Source organism: Dromiciops gliroides, chromosome 1, assembly GCF_019393635.1.
Source record: "Dromiciops gliroides isolate mDroGli1 chromosome 1, mDroGli1.pri, whole genome shotgun sequence".
NCBI lineage: Eukaryota > Metazoa > Chordata > Mammalia > Microbiotheria > Microbiotheriidae > Dromiciops > Dromiciops gliroides.
Genome location: NC_057861.1, coordinates 739,072,674 through 739,090,830, shown reverse-complemented (window position 1 = coordinate 739,090,830; position 18,157 = coordinate 739,072,674). Strand labels below are relative to the sequence as shown.

The following is an 18,157-nucleotide window of genomic DNA, read 5'->3' as shown; positions in this document are numbered from 1 at the left end:
CCTTTGCTATCTCCTGGGTTCTTTGCATAAAAGGACAGTCTTTCCCCGGTCCCTTGAGTTGATTTTCTGCCTGGAGTCTCTGCACTAAGAAGTCCAGAATCCACAAGGCTGTCTATCAGATGCTTTGTGGAGACATTGGGTCCCAATAATGCTCCCCATTATTAATGATGAAATTAATATTTACTGACCCCACAAGAGTATTATGAAGATTAATTAATGGATGGCTGTAAAGTTCTCTGAAGCAGAAAAGTGCTGTTTAAAATGCTCAATAGTGATATTATAATATGCTAATAGGGGAAGAAATAGGACTTGCCCATTGCTTAATCTTCCCATTTTAGAAAGTCTTTTGCAGTTTTTAAATACTTTAAACCTTTCCCATAAATTTCAGTCCTGATCCAGGTCCATGGGGCCTTCTTCATCGTATGGCAATGTTCATTTACTCAATAATCAATTAAAAAACATGTAAGTGACTACTGTGTGCTAGGTATGGGCAGCTAGGTGGTGCAATGGATAGAGCACCACGCTTGGATTCAGGAAGACTCATCTTCCTGAGTTCAAATCTGGCCTCAGATGCTTCCTAGCTGTGTGACCTTGGGCAAGTAGCTTAACCCTTTTGCCCCAGTTTCCTTATCTATAAAATGAGCCAGAGAAGGAAATGTCAAACCACTCCAGTATTTTTGACAAGAAAATGCCAAATGGGCTCATGAAGAGTCAGACACGACTGAAAAATGACTGAAAAATAACAAAATATTCTAGGTACTGGGGATAGAATGGTGAGGGATAACAGGAATCTGGATTTAAAGATGTCTTAGAAAGCACAGAGCCTTCCCCATCCACCCTATCTCCACTATCTGCACCTAGGAGACTTGCCCACAATAACACAGCTAATAAGTTTCTGACAATAGGGACGAGAATTGGGATGTCATTGGCATTGGGAACTTTCAGATGAAGAAATTCCCTGTAACAATACTGCTCCACACCTTTGTGTAACCTATAGCCTGAGAGAGTTGTCTAAAGTACCAAGATGTTAAATGATGTGCCTACTATCAAACTAGCTGATGTGATGTGCCTACTGTATACTCCTGTGCTCGACTCTTCTCTCAGGGAACAAACATCTATTCACATCTACCACATGGCATGCATTAGGGTTACAACAGGTAGGGATGGAGAGTGAATCTGAAATGTACTGGTGAAGGGAATGCCCAGATGTAAAAACTGCTGTTTCTACCCCTAATGGTCTGAGAGAGCTGACTGATCCAACAAGAGGTTAAGCGACATGGACAGGGCAGTTACACAGCTAGATGTGAGACTAGAACCCACAACTTCTAAGTGATGGAGACAGAGCTCTTCTGCTCTGCAAGGCATTGACAAAACCAAAAATGGTCCCTGTGCTTAATAAGCTTCTTTTCTTTCTCTTTCTTTCTTTTTCTCTTCCTTCCTTCCTTCCTTCCTTCCTTCCTTCCTTCCTTCCTTCCTTCCTTCCTTCCTTCCTTCCTTCCTTCCTTCCTTCCTTCCTTCCTTCCTTCCTTCGGCAGGGCAATGAGGGTTAAGTGACTTGCCCAGGGTCACAAGAACTTATTTTCTATCAGGAGAAAAGATATCCATCAAGATGTATATGTGTGGATAAATATGTATGTGCATGAGTGTATCTATATACACATATGTATATATACATATACATATGAAGATATACACACAAACATGCACTCATACTCTTATATAGACTCATATAAATATCCATGGAAAGATAGATAGATAGATAGATACATACATACATACATACACATACACTCAGAGCCATCCCTTGGAAAGAAGTTCATTAGCAAAACTAAATAAGGCATCCATGCATCCATGCACAGCAGTATTCTCCACCCAGAACTGCAAAGGAGGTGCATTTTGTTGTTGTTGCTGCTACTGTTTTAAAATTTGAATGAATTGAGGCAGCTAGGTGGCACAGTGGATAAAGCACCAGCCCTGGATTCAGGAGGACCTGGGTTCAAATCTGGCCTCAGACACTTGACACTTACTAGCTGTGTGACCCTGGACAAGTCACTTAACCCTCATTGCCCCACAAAAAAATTAATGAATTTAAATTATTTCAATGAACAAAAACATTACCATATTTTATTATGAATTAGCTGAGAAGCAGAAAAATGAACACAGCCTTGGACAAGTCACTAACCTCTCTGGGCCTCAGTTTTCTCATCTATAAAATGAGTATATTGGATTGGATGCTCTCTAAGAGCAGAGGCCATTGGTGCCACAGTAACTGAGCACTGGGTCTTATCAGGAAGATGAGTTCAAATTCAGCCTCAGACACTTACTAGCTGTGAGACTAGGCAAGTCACTTAACCACTGCCTCAGTTTCTTCAACTCTAAAATGGGGACTGTAATAATACCTACCTCTCAGGGTTGTTGTGAAGATCAAATGAAATAATATCTGGGGAAAAAAGTGTTTTATTCAGTTCCTGGTACATAGTCAGTTTATCTTCTTCCTTTTCTTCTGTTTCTTATAAGCTCTAATATTCTACTATAATAAGAAAAGTTGAGTTTTTTAAAAAGATGTTAAAGCACTTGGTATATCGTCAAATGGGAGCCTCACAAAAACCCTGTGATGTAGGTGGGTAATCAAGGACTTATCACACAGTAATCCCACCCACATTGCAACTTTCCCCCTGGTAGTTTTGATGTATCTGAGGTCAGCATAAGAAATTAAGTAGAAATTTTCGGGGAATTTTACAGAACCTGCAGATGACACACAAAGGTCAGTAGACTACATAAAAGGTTTACAAACTCAGAAATGGATATCTATATCTATATATCTCTTTATATATATATATATATCTTTGTTTAACATCAACCTATTTTAGCTTTTAATGCCATGCTTCAGACTTCTTCTCCGGTATAAAGGGAGGGCCAAAAATTTTTACATGGATTTTCAAGATCACGGGGGTCCTGTGCCCTTAATTCCTCCAATGTGAAAAGAATAAGTGTGACCATTTTTTTTTTGTGAGGCAATTGGAGTTAAGTGACTTGCCCAGGGTCACACAGCTAGTAAGTGTTAAGTGTCTGAGGTCAGATTTGAACTCAGGTCCTCCTGACTCCAGGGCCAGTGCTCTATCCACTGCACCACCTAGCTGCCCCAAGTGTGACCATTTTCAAACCAAGGAAACTAAGGCTTGGAGAAATGAAATAACTTGTCCTTGGTCACTCAATGAGAAAGTATCAGAGATTTAAAGGTTCACTGATGTCGTTGAGACCAATCCCCTTATTTTACGGTTGATAATCGCAATAAATTACATTCTTATCATTATTATTACAGCTAATGTTTCTGTAGCACTTTGTAGTTTGTAGAATACTTTAAAAATACTATCTCACTTTATCCTCACAACAGCCCTGGAAAGCAACTGCTATTATTACCTCCATATTACAGATAAGGAACCTAAAGCATACAGAGATGTAGTGACTTGTCCAGGGTCACACAGCTAGTAAGTGTCTGAGGCTGGATTTGAATTCAGGTCTTCCTCACTCCCAGCCAGTACTCTATCCACTGCACAACCTACAGCTGTTAAAGAAACTAAGACCCATAAATGTTAAGAGACTCTGTGAGGCCATGCCGGTAATAAGCAGCAGAGCCAAGCTTTGACTTTAGGTCTTCCGAACTCAAAGCCAATATTCTGTCACTCAGGCTCCTTCCAGAAATTAATATCATGAAGGGGTCGTTGGAGACATCTGACTCAACCCCCTTATATTATGAGAGGCTCCAGGGTAGCTAGGTGCACAGAGCACCAGTCCTGGAGTCAGGAGGAGCCGAGTTCAAATTCAGCCTCAGACACTAGTTGTATGACCCTGGGTAAGTCACTTAACCACAATTGTCTCTAAAGGGGGGTGGTTTCAGAAATCCCAAGCATTGTTTGACTTTCCCAAGGGAGCATGTAGCAAATCTGAGATTCAAAGTCAAAGCCTTGGCCTCCGAACTCAGTGACCTCCTCCCTCTCTATGGATATTAATAATGAGTTTTTGTTTTCCAATTTACATGCCAGGTTCTCACTGATCCACTCTAAAAGCAGTCATAGCATTCCCAATTTTGAGAAATGAAGAGCTGCAGCCTTCTGCCAAGACTCTTGATTGTTTGTTTATCTATTGTCCTATGTCTAATGCTGACCCTTTATCCTTGTTGTGGTCAGAGTCACAAGGTCTTATTTGGATAAGTCTAAAGTAATCCGTGCCTCTGATTCTCCTGAATTAAATCTGAATGAACATTTTCATGGGAGATCTTCTAAGATGAACAAAAATGTCCCTCAATTGGTTTACTCCATAGGTAACACTAGACATTTATCAAACATAAATGAGAGTGAGGCAATGTCCTTGCTTAACAAGGCAATGAAAGTAGTACTTGGAAAAGGGCCAGAGTCATCATCAAAAGGAGAGTGGGAGGAAGAAACTCCAGTGTTGGCAAAGGAGGATGGAAGATAAGCCATTGTGGGAATTGTCCCATGAGTTTCTCACTTACTGGATAAAGTGAACTCAATGTCAATTTCTCTTGGGTAAAGGATGGTGGGCTACTCTTCTTACTTTGGGCAGGGTAAGTCCCGGCTTCCTCTTGAAAACTTTATTGTCTCCACTGTGACATAAGGTCTACAGAGCACACATTTTTATTGCTGTTATAATTTAATAGCTTTCTTAGGATGTAAAGTTAGTTTTCTAGCATTTGGGGACATGGCAGAGAGTGGGCATCAAAATACCTTATGCATTGGTGTGCAGAAACCTCCAATGATGCATATTGAGAGTTCCTTTCTATGGCATTTGTGGCAGTAAGAGTCCAAATGACCACTTGTCTAGGATGTGTCAGAGTCAAATTCTGAAGCTGGGTTTTTCCGACTGCACAGTCAGCTCTCAACATACTATGCCTTGTCATCTCTCAATGGAAGGCAGAAGAGATAAAAAGTCAAACCTACTGTAATCAGGTGAAACACAGTGGCTAAAGATAGATGTGTAGACTCCTGGTACACAGAAGCATTAATTCCAGTTGATAACTATGATCAACAAAAGAAGCAAGTAGAGTTTGGAAATCAAGAAATCTGTTGTCATCTTAGAACTATCTCAAAGTAAAATGGGCTACTTGGGAGGGTAGTGGGTTCTTCTTCACTGGAGGTCTGCAAAGGAGGGATGACCATCTGTCATGTGTGGCAGTGGAGATTCCTATTCAGGTATAGCTTGGAACAGATGGTTATTGAGTACCTTTCTCACTCTTAAAAAATGATTCTAAAATCATAAAAAAGGATGGGGGATGGAGTTGTTATTATAAGATGCACAGAATGAAAAAAATAATACAGAGCACTAGTGGAAGAAGGCTTTAGGTATTTTCTTCTTAAAATTGAAAATGGTATTACTGCACCTAGAACAGACCAGTGAGCATCTAACCCACTATTGGGAGCCAAAATACATTTATAGCCATAGATTATCAACAGTAGGCTTCATGCCATGTAAAGTATTGAATCAAGCACCCTCCCTCCCCAGGCCACTTGCTATATAAATTACAAACATTCAGAAGTCTTGGCAAGAGGCTAATATTAATAAGAAAATGAATCTAATATTCATGAAAAGAACTTGAAAAGCCACTGTTTATGCTTGAAATCCTCTGATATTTCCCATAATTATTATGTCATTACAAACACAGGGGTGAGAAACACGAAGTGGGAGCAAGTAATGTTTCTGAGATGAATACACATGCAGACAATGGTCTTAAGAAAAATATCACCATGGATTCAGATCAAGAGAAATAATACATGATATCAAGCTGCAGAATTTCTTTCAAAAGTCAAAAAAAAATTAGAGTGAAAAAAATTATTATTATTTTTTAAAAGGGAACTTGTTCAAAGGAAAGACAAAAGTTTGTGTGTCTGATTCACTACCTTAATCTTCAGGAAGACTGAAACTTCATGAGGGTAGGGCCTGTTTCTATACCCCTGAGGCCTAGAAAAATGCTTGGCACATAGTAGGCACTTTTTAAAAATGCTGGTTAAGTTAAATTGTATGTAGTGGGTGTTTAATGAATGTTTCTAAAGGGAGCACAGAGGACAGAACGCTGAATTTGAGTGTCACAGGACTTTAGTTAAAATCCTGGCTCTGCCTCCTAGGAGTGATGTGTGAGCTTAAGCTCTCTCCGTTTTCTCATTTAAAATGAAGGTGTTGGAACAAATTGACCTCTGAGGCCCCTCTAGCTCTAGATCAATGATCCTATGATCGCATATCTGTCAATAGACAAATCATTGACTATTTTTTTCGCAGTAGGAAGTGATTTGGGTCAGTTCCCTACTTTTCAAATTTCTCCCTGTTTCAAATCAATTTCTCTAGTTCTACTGGAGAACACAGACTCATGGGACCAGAGATTTCGAGTAGTAAGGGAATATGGAATGACCTAGCCCAATTTCTTCATTTTACAGATAAGGAAACAGGATCCCAGAGTAATCATATAATTTGCCTGAGAACATACAGTTGAATGGCCAAGGCAGGATTTTAACCCACGTCATTTGACTATCAATTCAGTGCCCTTTCTACTGCACCATAGGTGGAGAGAGGTTTTGATTGGATTTTAATACCTCTTACCTTCATTTCCACACGAAGGCAGCATCTCAAACACCTGAAACTTGACATTTCCAAAAATGAACTTATATTCATCCCCGCCCAAATCAACCCTTCTGAGTTTCCCCATTCTTCAGAGGGCATTAACAGCATCCTAGTCACCCAGTTTTGAACCCCGCTCCAATCATCCTTTCTCGTTCATCCCACTTGGTCAATCAATTACCAAATCTTGAAATTTTTACCTCCACAGCATCTCTTAACAGACCTCTTTTTTCCCACTCCTATAATCATCACCTAAATTCAGAACCTCAATCACTTTCTTTGATTTGAATAGCTTCCTTCCTAACTGGTCTTTCTGCTACCTCTGCACAGCTACAAAAGTGAATTTTCTACAGTGGCTCTGACCATGACATTCCCCTACTCAATAAACCATAGTGGCTCCCTTTTACCTTTGGGATTAAATCCCATTGTTTGATATTTGAATCCCTTCACACACGGACTGCATCCATTCCCTGTTTCATTATACAGTATTCCCCTCCATATATACTACCATCCAGCCAAATTGGCCTTCTAACAAGCTCCTTATAATTGTCACTCAATTTCCCATCTCCTTTCCTCGGCATTGACTTCTCACTTAATCACTCAACAGAGTATTGTCTCTAAAATTACTAACAATCTCTTGTCAAATCTGATGGTCTTTTATCAAGCTTCACATTCTTTTCAATCTATCTTCTGCATCTGACACCAGTGACCAATAAGAACAAACCAACCAATAGGAACAAACTGAACATTAGAACTTTTACAAATTCTTAAAAGTACTATACAAATTCTATATGTCAACATCATTCTTGTTATCATCATCATCACCACCACCACCACCCATACTGTCTTCCTTACTCTCTCCTTTCTGGGTTTTCCCAGTATCACTTTTCCTAGGCTCTTTTCCTACCTGTTTTCAGTGTCCTTTGCTGGCTCATCATCTATGTCACACCCTCTAACTGAGGATATACCCCAACATTCTGTCTTCTGCCCTCTTCTCCCTTCACACTCTTTCTCCTGCCAACCTCATCACCCATTGCATGAGTTTTAGTATCATCTCCATGTAAATAATCCATAGATTGATATGCTCCATTCCAGTCCCTCCCCTATGGGTCAGTCCCCATCACCACTTCCCTATTAGACATTTCAAAATGGAAGTCCAAACTCAACATATCCTAAATGAAATTCAGTACCTTTTCCCTCAAATCCTGTCCTCTTCAAAACTTCATTATTTCATTCCAAGGCATCAATATCAATCTGGTACCAGAGGCTTAAAATCATGGTGTAATTCCCAACTTTTCATCTCACTCCACAGAGCTAAGCAGCTTCCAAATCTTGCCATATCAGACAGCAGTAGATAAGTTGTTGGATATAGAATTAAGAAGCCCTGAATTTGAATCCTGTCCCAGATACATATGCACTGTGGGATCCTGGGCAAGAAACTTGACCTCTCAGTCTCAGTTTCCTTGCTTGGAAAATGGGATAGTGATAGTATCAACCTCACAGAATTACTAAGAGGCAGCTCTTGGTAGGAAGTTTCCCCTACCATCTAGCTTAAATTATATTAAAATTAGATTGCCTCCTCAAATATGATATAACATGAATATCCTTAAAGGAGGTAAGATAAAGTGTTATATAAAAACTATCATTGGGGCAGTTAGGTGGCGCAGTGGATAGAGCATTGGCCCTTGAGTCAGGAGGACCTGAGTTCAAATCCAGCCTCAGACATTTAACACTTACTAGCTGTGTGACCTTGGGCAAGTCACTTAACCCCAATTGTCTCACCAAAAAAACAAACAAAAAACCTATCATCATTATTGTTGTTATTGATACTATTATTATCATTACCCTTATGACATCTCTCACCTCTAATCTCTTCTTTCCATTCAAATAACCACCATCTTTATTAAGACCCTCTTCATTTTTCACTTAGATATTGCAGCAGCCTACTAACTGGTTTCCCTGCCTCAAGTTTCTCCCTATTCTGGCCTATCCTGTACAATGCTGCTGAAGTGATTTTCCTTAAACACAGACCTGACCAAGTCACTCCCTTACTCAATCAATTCCAGTGGCATCCAGTTGCCACTATGATCCAATATAAACTCCTCTGTTTGGTTTTTAAAGTCTAACACAACCTAATTCCAACCTACTCTAGCCTTATTGGATATTATTCCTACTTCCCTTCTCTGCTGTCCAACCAAACTGGCTTTTTTCTGTTCCTCATACATGAGTCTCTGTCTCCCTTCTCTCTGTCTTTACACTGGCTATCTCCTGTGCCTGAAATAGACTTCTTTCCCCTTCCCCTTCATGTTGCAGAAGCAGACATAGTTCAAATACCACATTCTTTATGACCCATTTCCTGATTTCGTCCTCCATTCCCTCCCAAATCAGCTTGTGTTTACTTAATTTGTACACAGATGTGCCAAGCTCACATAGGTAATAAGTGCTGAAGCTAGAATTTGAATCCAATTTGTTGTTGTTCAGTAATTTCATTCCTATCCATCTCTTTGTGACCCCTTTTGGGGTTTTCTTGTCAAAGATATTGGAGTGGTTTGCTGTTTCTTTCTCCAGCTCATTTTACAGATGAACTGAGGCAAACACGGTTAAGTGACTTGCCCAGGGTCACACAGCTAGTATATGTCTGAGGCCAGAGTTGAACTCCTGAAAGACGAATTTTTCTTACTCCAAAACCCAGTGCTCTAAATCCAATATTCTTTCCACTAGATTTATGGAAGGTGCTTAGAAGCTTATAATCAGGAATGGCAAGATACCAAAAGTACATAGATGAATGTAATACATACTTTTGGGGGGAAAAGATTAGTGGTTTTTTTTTGTTACAGCAAAGTCCCTGGGAGGAATTTTTCTGCTAATGCAGGGTAACAACAACTGTGCAATTTATATTCTTCAAATGTTACCTGGGGCACTGAAATGTTAAGTGCTTCTTGAGAACTCTCTTCAGGCCTGGGAACCAGGATTTAAGATGGACAAGAATATACTTGAAAATGTCCAGAGGAGGGCAACCAGGGTGGTGAAATACACCTCAAGTTCATATCATGTGATATCCCCACTGTCTCATTAATGACAGCATAAGAGGAACAATGAGCAGTGTGAGATCAAATGAGGGGGAAGTCCCTTCAGCTAAAGGACCACAGGATCATGAAGACAGAGCCAGAAGGGTCCTCAGAGTTCATCTAGTTCAACCCTTTCATTTTACAGGTAAGAAACATGAGGTTGAGAAATTAAGGGACTTATCTGAGTCACAAAGGTAGCAAGTGTCAGAGCCAGGATCAGAACTCAAGTCCTATGAGTTCCCCTCATTTTATACATGAGGGATAAAGATGCTGTGGAATAAGTGACATGAAAGCTGGGCCTTGAAGGAGATGGGGCAAGGAGAAGGCGAAGGATGGCAGGAACTGAAGGCCGCTACAAATATATGAGTTGACTGACCAGTATACTGGAGTGTGGAAGCAGCTTATACCACCTCCTGTTCAATGCTTTCCCTATGGAGAAACACTGGTTCCCCATCTCTGCCAAACAAGTCATATCGTATGTATGTATGTATGTGTATGTGCACATATATGTATTAATGTAGGCATATGTGTGTATGTCTAGGTGTGGTTATATATACACATGTATACACATGCGTATTTATTAATTTCAAATAATGGCAGATTCAAAATATAGCAGAATCCATTTGTTCATTCATTATTCATTAGTTTTGTTGGGTGTTAACTCCATGCCCCATGGTTTTCACTGGCAGCTTCCATTTCCTTTCTGAGCTTGAATATGATACTAATATAGGGTACTTGGCATTTCACTCTTTGCCAGGGCAGATTTGGATAAGCAAGGCAGCCACTTCTCTCACTGCCATGTTGAATGTCATCAGGCAACTCACAGCAACTGAACCATCACCAGGACTTATCTCACTCCATCTTTGGCTCTAAGTGGACCCATCTGCAGACACTGGCTTGTGCAGAGTCCCTCCTCAAGCCAACTACAGTCACAGATCCCATCTACAAGTACAAGCTTGAGATCGGAAGGATGAACATCAGATTTGTGAAAGATTTCCTCACAACGGCTACCTCAGGAAGTGTTGCATTCTGTCTCCAAAACAGAGACTGGGAGACTATTGGTGGGGTACATGTAGGGTTTTGGGGTTGAGCTATATTTATACTTAGGTCACTTCCAAGTCTCAAATTCAAATTCTATAATTTGGAGATTCTGTGATACAAGCAACAGAAATAAAATGGTGTGTTAAGGACAACAATAAAATACTTTTTCATTTATGTTTGTGATGAGAGCAAAATTGAATTATTGAGGTCCCTTTGCCTCTTTTAGCTTCAGTGTTTTCACCTGTAAAATGGGGGCAATAATAGTAGTTACTTCACAGTGAGGATCTAATGTAACAATACATAAAGAGTATAGCAAACATGCAAGCACTCTATAAATGTTAGCTATTAAGAGGAAACCATACTGCAAGGACGAAAATTTAGTCTTTTCACAGAATCACAGTATTTGAGAATTAGATGGGACCTCAATGGAAATCAAGTCCAACCCATTTCCCCTTATCCCCACCCTCACTCTGATTTTAACTGCTAGACTTTAAGTTATGCCTCAATCTCTGTCTCATTTTAGCACTTCCCTAAGAAGGCCTGAAGCTTCCTCACCCTGAAATCACAAAGACCATTGTGTTCTCCTTTCCCTGAAATATCCCTCTGCCATCCTCAACTCTTCCTTCATTGATGAGTTCCTAATGGGAAATTCCATTTTGGGGAGGGGCCCAGGCCAGCCAGCCATGATTCTCCTCCCAGCTCTGATTCTGAGTTCTGGACTTCAAAATTCTGACCTCCCACCTGGTACCTTAATGAACCTGGCACAAAGTAAATACTAAATAAATGCTTTCTTCCTTCCAAGGATGAAGATCATCTAAGCCAAGTGCTAGGTGTGACATGGTTGATATCAAATCCCTGTTAGTCATTTTGTTCTTCCCTTTCTTGTCTAAAGGTCACTCTCCTTGGAAGTTAAACAAAAAATGAGTGGCCTAACCCTCTCTCTATTGTCCATTATCATGGTCCCATCCACCCAAGGACCCCAACCCTTTCCCTTATTTTCTTGGAGTATAGGAATACACTGAAATCAAACAAATTCATCTTGAAAATCTCCTGCTTCCTTAGCCGGCTGTTCTCCACTGTACCCAGCTTGCTTAACTTTATACTTGGTATGCATTATGGCAAGTCAGCAAAAGCTGGCATTTGGTCATTCCTCCCATGTAACAGATCTGGTTGAAAAGGGAAATATTGGGATAACAGTCAAACATTACCATATGCTAAGTTCCATGAGGCTCAGTTTCAGGCCTTAATATCAAAGGACATTCAGCACCAAGGACAGCACATATCTCCTTCAAGCAGATGCCCTACCTCTCCATCAGGCAAGGCCAACCAACCATGCTCTGTGTACACAAATGCAGTATGCATTCATCTGCAGGGGGAGTGGAGCTCATGAATCCAGATGAGTGTGGGAAAACAGAAATCGTCAATCCCGCCCCTCCTTACTCAAGCCTCATCCACAGAGCAGGGAGTATTGAGTGGGAGCATAACATAGGAAGTTCCAGAAAATGGTTGGGACCAGGCAGTCCATTTTGATTTTTTTCAAACCCCACCCCCTCTCCCCCCAAAAAGGAAGACTGACCTGGTCTTGAGAGTGCTAATATCCAAAGTCACTGATTTCAGGTGGCTGTGGTGGTCAGAGGAAAACGGAGAACTTTGGCAATTCAACTACACAAGAAAAAGAAATTAAAAGTAAAGAATCTGTCATAGCTCATTCTGAAACAGAAATATTAAAAGGTAGGTTTGAGTGAATTCCTATTTTCCTGATGAAAGGTTGAATTACAGGTGCTGTGCCATTATTTCTAATGGACCGACAACTTCTAGTAAAGTTAATGCCACAAATACTGTTTATCAGGCACCATTCCAGGTGACTGCGGATACAAAACATACAGTGAAACATCCTCTGCCCACAAGGACTCTATACTCTACTGGGAGGAAGGAAATACTATGGGTACACATATATAAGGATGTCTCAAATAAGTTTGTTCTGGTTTGTTCTCTCTCCCTTTCTCTCTCTCTCTCCCCCCCACCCCTCTATCTATCTCTCTGTCTCTCTTTATCTCTGTCTCTCTTTTGTCTCTCTATATACACATACATACATAGACATACTTACACATGTATATGTGTGTCTGTAATGTATCACATATATGTGCATACATAAAACATATATCAATAAGCATTTATTACATTAGAAAATCAGTCCCAAAACCAAGGAATTGTCTCTACATTTGATGAGCTTAAATAACGCATTCAATTTTTAAGAGTCTCAGATCATCTGTACTTTGTACACTAGTGATTGTCAAATTAAGCCTAAACCACCAAGTTTTAAGTAAATTTCTATACTGGAGATACTGTGTTTGTGTTAGACGCAAAGTGAATAAAAGCTCTGGATTTGGAGGTAAGAAAGCCTCGGTTCAAATCCAGCTTCTGACACATGCCCCTGGGCAAGTCACCCAGTCTCTGTCTCTGTTCCCTTATCTGCAAAATGGGAATATTAATAACACCTGCCACCCAGGGTTGTTGTGAGGAACAAACTTTACTAATCTCAAGACACCATGTAAATGTTATTATCACTATACAAACGTCATTATGATTGTAACCATTGCAAACCATCACTGCTTTTGCTCAACTAATTTGTAATGTCTTACTAACATTTATCAAATTGGCCCAACGTGATGTAGGCAAAATGTAGGTGAACACCACTGGAGCTGCCTTCAAGACCCTAAAAGAATGCTTTGGGGAAAAAGGTTTTAGACATGTTCTTCCTGGCCTCAGAGAGCAGAACCAGGCCCAATGTGTGGAAGTGGCCAAAAAGTAGATTGTGACTCAATGTAAGGAAAAATTTCATTGCAGTTCGAGTTCTGCCAAAGGAGCATTGTCTTCTTTGGGAGGTTGCGGGGTTCTTATCCCTGGACATGGTCATGCAAAGGCTGGGTGTAAAGTACCTTGTAAAAAGGCCTTATAAAGTACCGCTTAGTCTAGATGACCACCAACATCCCTTCTAGTGCTGAGATTCTGTGACTCACTGAAAGGCTTAACCATTCTTCTTCTCCTTGGGAAAAATCCCATCTTCACACAGCTTAAATGAAGTTCACCTTTGAAACAGGTATTGTCTTCACTTAGCTACCATGTTCAGTTGTGATTTCAAATGAAAATGAAGTCCCCATACACAAAGCACACGGTAAAAGAGGTTGAAAAATAACTCTCATGTCTTTCGCACTTTCCTGACGGCAGCCTTGGAGGGAGGTGATAATGATCACAGAATCACAGAATTTGAGAGTTAGAAGAAACTCTGCAAAGCAAGAAAAAGATCATATATGCCACGATTTTTATTCAATTACAAGAAAAAAACAATTATTTCAGCTACCTATGCAATAGTCTGTAGAACATTAAATAGAAAATAATAATAGCAGGATAGCAACTTGTCTTAGGACTATTTCTATATGAATTCCATCGAAAGAAAGGTGAGATGTGGGGGGCAGCTAGGTGGCACAGTGGATAAAGCACCAGCCCTGGATTCAGGAGGATCTGAGTTCAAATCCATCCTCAGACACTTGACACTTTACTAGCTGTGCGACCCTGAGCAAGTCACTTAACCCCTATTGCCCTGCAAAAAAAAAAAAAAAGAAAGAAAAAAGAAAAAGAAAAAAAGATGAGATAAAAAACAGAGATGAGGAGAATAACAAAAATAAAGGAGAGATGACGATGGCGACAATATTAAGAATTGACATTTACAAAGCAGTTTAAGGTCTAAAAAAGCAAGTTACAATTATATCCTTTGAGTCTTACAGAAACCCTGTTATGTGAATACAAGTAATCTTATCTTTATTTTACAGGTAAAGAAAAGGGTCTAAAAGATGCATGCCGTGGTTATCTAGCTTATAAGTATCAGAGGTAACTCTAGGAGAGGCCCCTATTCATTCTTCTTTATTACTCAAATTAATGAGCTCCACAAGCATTTAGAGGTCTAAATGAATGGGGAGGGATATTGGTTTTGAAATTTCAAGGCTGTTTGTAAATCACTAATCAGTCAATCAACAAGTATTTAATAAGCAGCTATTAGATGTCAGGTACTGTGTTAGACACTGAAGATATAAAGACTCCCCCCCAAAAGGTAATTAACAATCCCTATCCTGAAAGAACTTACATTCTGATGGGGGAGACACAGGGAACTTGGGAGGGAAATAAAGTCAACATCAGCCCCAAACAAATCTCTCATTATTGGCTATCATATGAAGACTCAGCTTCAGAAATTTGAACTTCAAACTTCAGCCAAAGAGGATGAGATGATTGGAAATGGATTATGTTTTTAATTGGAAAATGATGAAGTAGGATACTTTTCCAAAGAACAAGTGGACATATGGAAATAAGTCTATGGCTTTCCAAACCCCAATCATCCTGCCGAGGTTCATATAGCTTAGGAAAAGAATACTACTCTTGGGGCAGCTAGGTGGCCCAGTGGATAAAGCACCAGCCCTGGATTCAGGAGTACCTGAGTTCAAATCCAGCCTCAGACACTTGAAAGTTACTAGCTGTGTGACCCTGGGGAAATCACTTAACCCTCATTGCCCTGTCAAAAAAACAAAACAAACAAACAAAAAGAATACTGCTCTTAAGAATGTTTGCATGATGAAAAGCAACGTATGTGTATACATATATACACATACACATACATGTATAGTACTCCACACACAGGCATAGACATGTATATACATTGTGTGTACATATGTGTAAGCACATATGTTTATGTATGTATATATATACACACATAAACACACTATGCAAGTGATGCTTCTTAACACATGCTTATGAAACTACAAAATTTCAAAGCTTGGAGTATTGTATTATACTCTTTTCCTGGGAGTGGTTCACATTTGCATATCTTTTTATACATCCTATGAAATTAATATTGCCTTTTGTATTCTGAACTTAGCTAATATAACTTGCCATTTTTGCTTTGCATTGCTATGAGTAATATAGATTGAACACCCGGGGGGACTTGTGTTGCCTACATAAGCTTTATTCTTTTGCCGTTACATTTTTCTAATATGAATACATTAAATCAAGATTAATAAACCTTTGCAGAATAGGCCAGCCTTGCAAGAGGCCAATTGCGTAGGGGGGAAGTCAGCCCACTGAATACAAGAAACAGAGCTGGGAATACCAGAGCCAAAGGAATCCGTTTGCAAGGCCATGGAATATCAGACAATATGGTGGAGCACCCGCGATGCCCAGCAAACATCTTATGGTGAACTGTGTACAAAAGAACATCAGAAACACTGTATTTGAAAAGCTTGACTTGTGATAATTAGACCGCTTCCTCTCCTTAGTACCTTTTTCTCAGATATTAGAAACTCAGCAAGGTTCTAGAGCTTTGAATTTCTCATGGGGATGGAGGGAGGCTGGAAGGGAAGGTAGTGGGGAAAATAAAAAACGAGGCTCCTAAGATCAAGGAGTTAGAATAAGGAAAATGAGTAATTTAGGAAGAAGAAAGGTAAACAAATAAAAAAAAGGAGTCAATTAGGGGTGCTGGCAGCAAGCAGATGAAAGTCCACACACAAAGGAAATGTAATAGTATAGAACAAGGGTTCAACATGGAGAAATAAAACAGGTTTCTGTCTTCTGGAACTGGAGTACAAAGGTATCACTGTAAAGTGGCATAATGAGAGTAATAATAATAGGTAGAATTTATATAGCACCTTAAAGTTTGCAAAGCACTTTAAAAATATTATTTCATTTGCTCTTCACAGCAACCCTGAGAAGCAGATGCTGTTATTTTCTCCCTTTTATAGATGGGGAAACCAAGGCAGACATTGGTTAAGTGAATGGATTATAGTAAATTGAGTGTTTTCCTTAGAGTCAGGAAGATGAGCTTGAATTTTGTCTTAGACATTTACTAGTTGTGTGAACCTGGGTAAATAACTTGACCTCTCACCTTCAATTTTTCCATTTGTAAAATGGAAATAATAATAGCAATTATCTCCCAGGTGCTACTATATATAAAGCTTAAAAACGTTATGTAAGGGGCAGCTAGGTGGCACAGTGGATAGAGCATGGTCCCTGGAGTCAGGAGTACCTGAGTTCAAATCCGGCCTCACATGATTGACACTTACTAGCTGTGTGACCCCGGGCAAGTCACTTAACCCCAATTGCCTCACCAAAAAAAATAATAAAAAAATGTTATATAAATATTGGCTATCATCATTATAATTATCATCACCACCGCTGCCACCACCACCACAACTACAACCTCTGCCATCATCATCATCAAAATCATTCCCTTTTACCTAGATAAGAGCAATAACTACCCAACTGATCTTCATGCTTCCAACTTCTCCACTTTCCAATCCATACTCCAAACAGTTGCCACAATGTATATATGCAAGACACAAGTCTAATCACATTACTTGCTTGCTCACACTTCTCCTGTGTCATCCTATTGCATTGGTAAAACATGTCTTAGCCTTCCTTTATTTAAGAACCTCCAATAATAGGGCTTCCATGTGCCTCTCCTACTTTGAAATTATGGATCTTCTTTAGAAAGTCAACCACTCTGAAAGAGAATTCTTACATGAGCCTAAAACAATCCAAGAATCTCCTGCTTATTAAACCTTCAGTAACTTGAAATCTATATTGGTGGAGTCATGGAAACCAAGATATGACTTCTATGCCTATTTCCCCAAGAATGGTGTGCTCCTTAGAGTCCTCTTCCTGCCATGTAGAGGGGAGATTCAGACATTTCACCAGTCCTACTCCCAGAGGGCCACCGACTGCCATAACCACCTTCATGACCCTGGACAAATCACTTAACTTCCCAGTATCCTTACTTATAAAGTGAATGGCTTGGACACTTTGGCCTCTGAATTCCCTTCCAACTTTAGCCCTATGATTCTTTCATCCTACCAGATATAGCCATATATGGAAGCACATTCCTCAATGACCTGGCTCTCTGAATATATTTTATGATGGCCTGAGTCCCTGAATCAATCAGCAATGGAGCCTCTTCCACTTGTCCCAGGTGGCCTTTGGTTATGTCATTTCAACCTCAAGGGTAAACTTGTAAAGAAATCTGCTTCTCTCTTACCCATTCCCAACCTGCTTCTCAAGAGCATATATTTCCAGACTAGAAAACCCCTCCTCATTTCCAATCAGCTAGTAAGTGTCAAGTGTCTGAGGCCGGATTTGAACTCAGGTACTCCTGAATCCAGGGCCGGTGCTTTATCTACTGTGCTATCTAGCCGCCCCTTTAGCTGGGTTTTAATGGGCTTTCTAGTCATACCTTGGCCATCCTATCTTGTTCAGCTGTTTTGTTTTATTTTTTAACCCAAGGGTTGGACTTTACATTTATGCTTATTAAATTTCATGCTAGTTTCAGACTACTGTCAGGATGACTTTGCATACTGATTCTGTCATCTAGTTAGCTCTAT

At 39.9% G+C, this 18,157-nt stretch overlaps 1 protein-coding gene across 1 annotated transcript in view; it reads right to left on the bottom strand.

The window, feature by feature from the left end:
* Positions 1–18,157, bottom strand: part of FHIT (fragile histidine triad diadenosine triphosphatase) — a 1,715,999-nt gene that overhangs the window by 1,324,457 nt on the left and 373,385 nt on the right. Inside the window, exon 3 of the mRNA XM_043975945.1 lies at positions 12,313–12,398. The gene's annotated coding sequence lies outside the window, so the exon portion shown is untranslated. The remainder of the gene's footprint in view (positions 1–12,312; positions 12,399–18,157) is intronic.